General features: G+C 32.6%; 2 long non-coding RNA genes across 3 annotated transcripts; one reads left to right on the forward strand and one right to left on the reverse strand.

Annotated features, from left to right (window-relative positions):
• Nucleotides 1-1896: 1896 nt before the first annotated feature.
• Nucleotides 1897-3872, reverse strand: LOC26530949 (uncharacterized). Of its 2 annotated transcripts, none has more exons than XR_001450476.3 (3): nt 3817-3872; nt 2107-2452; nt 1897-2044 (listed from the first exon to the last, which is right to left on the reverse strand). It is a non-coding gene; the product is annotated as an uncharacterized lncRNA (long non-coding RNA). The 2 variants fall into 2 exon arrangements; XR_011416476.1 differs by lacking the exon at nt 3817-3872 and adding an exon at nt 3508-3523.
• A 217-nt stretch (nt 3873-4089) lies between these two features.
• On the forward strand, nt 4090-5180 carry LOC116650429 (uncharacterized). The gene is made up of 2 exons (XR_004303398.2): nt 4090-4830; nt 4898-5180. It is a non-coding gene; the product is annotated as an uncharacterized lncRNA (long non-coding RNA).
• Nucleotides 5181-6539: the final 1359 nt, after the last annotated feature.

Below are 6539 nucleotides of genomic sequence, written 5' to 3' on the forward strand. Positions count from 1 at the left end.
TACAAAAAATAAATATTAATAAAAAACTGAGAAACGGTTCGATGAAATGTCAAACAAGCGAAAACTTTCCAAGCACAAGGAAAGTTGGAAAAAATCGCTTAATAAAAGACTATACTTTTAGTATATTCCTACTGGAATGTTTAAAAAAGATTTTTCTACAATATTAAAAATTCAAGAACAAAGTCACGAAGCATCCATATGCCATGACCATTCCTACATAATCGTAGAAAACAAATGTGCTTTTAAAATGGAAGGAAAATATAAAAAAGATTTGTCCATTTTAAAACAGCATAGTGAGTTAAACATTGATTCAGAATTGTAAATTTTAAGTTGTGAATCATTGTTTAAATGTGTGCACGGCGATTCAAATTCCGTTTCATTTCATTTCCGCCGTTTCATGCACTACCTTACTATTAAGGATTTATTTTCATTAAATGGCCGAAATTGGTTAACAAACTTAATTGTGGATGCTGCTTAACAACTATTTTATACGAAAATGGAGAGGAGTCTTTCATAAATTTGCCTTGTCAACTTAATGATTATTGCTTTAACAATGAAAGGATATGGAAGATGGTTTAGTAAAAAATTCAACTTTAATAGTACCTCATTGTTACAGAAATCATTTATATATATTAATTATTAATCAAAAATGACACGAGATACTATTTTTAGACCCCGTTGGCAATTCTTAAAGCTCAGGTGTATTTAAAAATTTTGAAACGCTTAAAGCCAAATGTAAATTATTCAGATGTGTCAAACTTTTCACTTACAAATTTAGAGTCTAATGACCTATTTAGACATGAAATGTTTGATAAAATTCTCAAATTTGGAGATTCATTAAATGATTTATGTTTGCACTGCTCGTAAAGGCCCTTTAAATTCTCGCTGCCGTAAATGTGATTGTTTTATATGTGGTCAATGTGTAAGAAAAGAACATAAAAATGATCAAAAAAATATTATAGATAAGATATGTGAGCTTAGATACGACCAGCTTAAATCCATACTTGCAAAGTGTTTTTGACAATGAGTGAGACACACTCAAGAGTTGAGTAGAACTTCACGTCATTGTTCGCTAGTTTCTATTTTGGCTAGTAATGAGTATTATCAAATATTTATATCGTTAAATATCAGCATGCAAATTTTACGTGGAGCTGTGGGCTGTGGAGCAGAAATAAAATATTTAAGCATGCCATATTATATATTAACACAAATACTCTTATTCTTTCTTTGTTTATTAAATTGAAAACACACGTAGTTGTAGTAGATAGTAGATGTATTTATAAATTTTAAAAATTAGTAAGTACTAATGCAGTGTGGATTAGGCCTACTGGGGATACCACATTAAAAAATAGTGGTGTGGAAAGAATTAAATAACATATTTTTGGTTAATTTAACAAACCGTACGTTTAAAAAATGCATATTCGCAAACAAGTCAATAAATATTGAGGTTTTAAAATTTAACCATTTGCGACCAGTATGCAATTTTATTTATAAATAAAACAAACACGTTTTTAAATAAATATGTATGTGGTTTAGTCTATGGAAAAATGTATACATGATATACTTGTACAAGCTTAAAATTACTATTACTAATTTCAGCTATTAACATTTTGTAAGTGGAATATAGAAAGTGACGGGAAAGTAATATTCTTAATACTTATACAAAATACAATATGTGTTGCGTTAGCTTTATGCTCATTTTCTCCGCATTCCATTACAAACTCAAATATAAGACAATTACAATTATAGTTTGAAGGATTACATTTACATAGGCCTCGTCTGTACATATATATATAAATATATACATATATATATTTATGTATGTATACATGTGTTTGTATTTTGCAATACAATACAGTACAACATACAGTATATATATATATATATATATATATATATATATATATATATATATGTACAGACGAGGCCTATGTAAATGTAATCCTTGGTCATGCCCAGCGAATCGATGCACTCGTAGCCTTGTAGGGCATTAAATCTGAGTCGGTTTGCTACGTCGTGCGCTCAATAAATGATTGCTGCTGGGCTGTGAAATAAAATACTAATTAGTAAGGGGGCAATTATAGTTTGGTAACGCCCTGTACAAACTTTTGCGTCGCCGCAATCGATGCTCTCTAGGCCTATTCGGTTTCTCGCCAAAAGCGCACATGGAAATGAGACGCAATTTGTTCTTGTTGCTGTCGCTCGGCGACGTATTTGTTGCAACAATCTGCGAGTGTATTAAGCTAATCAATAAACTAAGCGCACAGGCTATTAGCAGCGCACTAAGCGGATCGGCACTCTTCTACGAGTGCTGTTTATCATCGGCGGCAGCCGTGGTCACATCATCGACAACCGTTGTATTCGTTTCCCGATCGTAGACCAGTGGCGACAGGCGGTTGCTGTGCATGATGTACATATATGGCCCAATTGAGCAGTTGTGTGATGTACAGAACTACAAATAAAAAAACTTATTTGATATAAGCATGGAATGCAAAAGTGCCGCTATGTTAGGGGATGCCAACTTATGAAGAAAGCTAACCTATGGGAACATAAAGATGCCACCTTGTGAAAATAAGTAAAAGTACACATGACGATGAATATTATCTAAAAATGTTATTTATATAAAATAAATAGTTAGTATAGTCGTTAAAACATTCTTCAATTTGTATTATTATCTGTGTATATATAAATATAGATACAATATTTACATTTTTATTGTGAGCACAATTACAAACTATTCATCTCCATGTATAGAAAGAGTGACCGATATTTTAATTATTCACTTATTTTCAGAGATTGACACTTTTATATGCTAGGCTTATAATGGGTTGGCAGGGTCTATTATAACGGTACTTTTATGTATTCAAGAAAACAGCGCAATATATACATATGTTTTTTGCATTAACATAGGATGTTATGAGAGAAATAGAAAAATTCGAATTTCTCATTTCTGCCATTTCACAGTATGATATCTAATATTGCCTGTAAGTTTTTTTGCATTGCATGGGATGTTATGAGAGAAATAGAAAATTGAGAATTTCTCAATATCTGTACCGATGATTTAAATGAAATAAATAGCAAAATAATTGATAAATCGTGCTCTATATATGCACAACTACCGTGCATTTGGGGCCGTTTTCGGAGAAATGAAACAATAAAGTTTAAAATATGGCTGCCATTTAACAGTATGATATCTAATATTGCCAGCATGTTTTTTTGCAATAACATAGGATGTAATGAAAAAAATGGAAAAATGCAATTTTTCCATAAACTGCGCTATTAAGTATGACAATGTTTCTCATTTTTTGCTTTGACTTATTAATTTAATTAACTATGAGTCCTTTCAGTTGTTCATGATTATATATTGGTTTACAATTAGTTAATTTTCTCAAAATCTGTACCGTCCATTTAGTTAAAATTAGTGCCTAAAGCCTAAAGTCACCACCGCTAATTTAACGCACATTTTAAAGTTTGATATATCAGCTGTTTATGTTAACGATACTTTACCATTTTTCACAGCATCGATAGAAATCTCGATTAGTCATCGCTAAATTCACGAAATGTTCGGGGTGAATTTACACATTATTTGCCTTTTTTGAAAGATGAGTGAAATGTGTTATCTTATGGGGAAACACACAGGGCGCGTTTCACACATTTTGCTAAAGTTGGACAGTGGACAAAGGCTTTTAGACAGTGATACTAAATTTAGCTAAAAAAAACGTGCCTTTGAAGCTTTTATTTTTTTTTATTTAGGGTTTACAAACTATGCAATAAACTTATCAATGAAAAATGTATCCTACTCATAGATTTTCTTACCTGTCGGCTTCGCGTGTACACCTTGCGGACAATTACAAAACACTACATCAAATAAGCTCATCACTGATCAGCTGTTTCAATCTAGAGATGATCGATAATGTTATATTTGTGTCACAGTGACAACTGTGACAGTTACATATAACAGCGACTTTTACTTGACCTTTGGGCGCGCAGCAATTTTTTAATATATATAAGGAAACCAATTAAAATTTAATATTGTTAGGCTGTATAACAATTTTTTTTTTTTTATTTTATTAAATTTGTAGGAAACTATAGGATTACTTTTCTTTGAAAATAATGCATTTTGCAAATTTATCGTCGTCAGCCCTAAATAAGGACCAAATTTCATTCGTTTTTTATCCATTTTAAGATAAGGTAAAAACGTTCGCACAAATTTAAACGATTTTTGTAAGTGAGGCTGTGCAGTTGCAAGTTCAAAATAACAGCCAGGTACACATCATTTTCATAGTTCTTAGCTTTGTAGCCAGTACGAAAGGAACAGCCTGAGTACAGGCCTGTGACAAAGTAAAAATAAAAATAAACATTAAAAAGTATATCTTCGTGTAAAGTGAATACAAATTAAGCCATTAGCATTGATCCAGTCATTTGTTATATCGTCGTAGTAATCTCTTTTTCGGTGTCAATCTTTTAAGTAAATAACGACCAAAATGTAGACCCTTGCTTTACTATCTGTGCATGTCATTGGATGATTTTTGTCGCTGTTACTTTTGAAAAGTGTAACAGCAGTAACTAGTTACTTTTAAATACTAAACAGGTTGAGTAAATAGCGCTCGTCCCTAATTCAAGCCATAACAAATTGACAATGACAAAACATGTAACAAATTCTTCTAAATCGCAATCCGACATAAGTAGATGGCTTTTTTGATGTTTCCAAAGCTAACCCACCCTGTGTTTGTTTTATATTCTCATCCTCTTCTTAACTTAGACTCCCTATGGCATCATCTGAACGGCATAGATTTTCCTCCCCTGCATCAGTAAGCTAAAGGTTATAACGTGAGTATAAGTTATAGCATTCACATAAATATGACAATATATAATAGTGCATTCATTATTTTGACAGGTATACAAATATCCAATCACGCGAAATAAGATAACAGAAAGTCAATATGTACACTGACACAACTTCAAATTGAAGCATATATTTTGAAAACAAATGTGGATCAAACGATCCACAAAATATATATTTATCTTACCCGTTGCACACAATATCACATAAGTTTATGGTCTCATCAACTGAGAAATACATAAGTATTCTAATATCGTTTAAAAAATTGTAAACAAACACAGCCTGGAGACAACATCGACATAAGCCGTAATTAAACGATCTTCTTATGACATAAAAATTGAGTCCCAAACATCATTCCACAGTATGACACAGTTAAAACTTCGGCTGATTAAATGCAAAGATATTAGTCCTGTGCGGCCAATCCATTCAATAATAGTTTAAATTCGTTTTGACCGACGACTTTTAAGCATAGGCAACAGCGAGGTCTGAGAACTTAAGTGATACTCGGCCGATAAAGCATAAGCATATATATATTAACTATTGGCATCCTCTTTAATTGAAAATAAATATATTTTTACCGTTAAAAACTTATAACCTTTTTCCACCCATTTAGCACTGTTGCGAATATAAATTTAAAAACAGTTAAATCAAGAATTCAGTTCTTATGTAGGGATCTAAAAATAAGTTCAAAAATTGGTTGACTTGCATTTTCCAAAGATTCTTAGATATTGCAAAAAGTGTGAAATACGTCTCAAATGAATTTTCAAAAAACAAAAGGGTTCGTAGAACCGTTTTCTACTTTACTAAAATTTTTCATTAAATTCTTATGCAGGGTTTTAATACTTAATAAATTGGAAGGCGACCGGACGTAACCTTAAGCTTCGCCCAGAAAACGTGAAACGAATTTTCCACCGAGAATGCTTGGATTATGCAGAAAATGGAAAACACATCTCAGATTAACCTTAAGATACTTTCCACCAAGAAAGGATAAGATCGGATAGTAGCGGTTTTAAGCAATTTTATTAATGGGTGCGTAAATTTGGGCGACTGGCACGGTCTTTGTTTTTTTGGCATGCCTGCGGTGGGCTTGAATGTAACAGGTGGATCGCACTTGTCGCTCGTTTGCACTTTGATATAGAACAAATGCAAGTAATCTTTTATTGGCATTATTATAATCTTAGGTTAGAGGGTTTTATGACCGGCAATTAACGATCAGCATGTATAGCATGCGTCTGGATCCATACCATTTTCATTGCCTTTTTATACATTTGTGCCTTTTGCGGCTGCAAGCCGACTTAAAAATACATATTTTGTACGGAGCCAGCCTCAGTACACAAAATGCATTCATATATCAACAGAAATTTTGGGTAGATCGTGATCTGCGCTAAAAAACTAAGAAAATTGTTTCTTTGCCAGCCTGAGACTTTGCCAGAGCAGTGGATAACAACACATTCAAATTTGCTGTTATGTATGTATATTCACACGCATACAAACATAATTGCTTGCACGGCCCTCATGGCTGAGTGCAAGTTCTATTTTAAGCTTTTTCGTTCTTTCGGCTGTGAGAGCGCAATGCTACAGATTTCGTTTTCGTTCTCAATTTTCAAAAAATCAAGCTGCATAGTAGCATTTTGTTGTATGGCGTTACTCATCTTAGTGTTTTATTGTCTTTGGTGGTGCCATGCCGCCATAACCT

Source organism: Drosophila virilis, chromosome 3, assembly GCF_030788295.1.
Source record: "Drosophila virilis strain 15010-1051.87 chromosome 3, Dvir_AGI_RSII-ME, whole genome shotgun sequence".
Lineage (NCBI taxonomy): Eukaryota > Metazoa > Arthropoda > Insecta > Diptera > Drosophilidae > Drosophila > Drosophila virilis.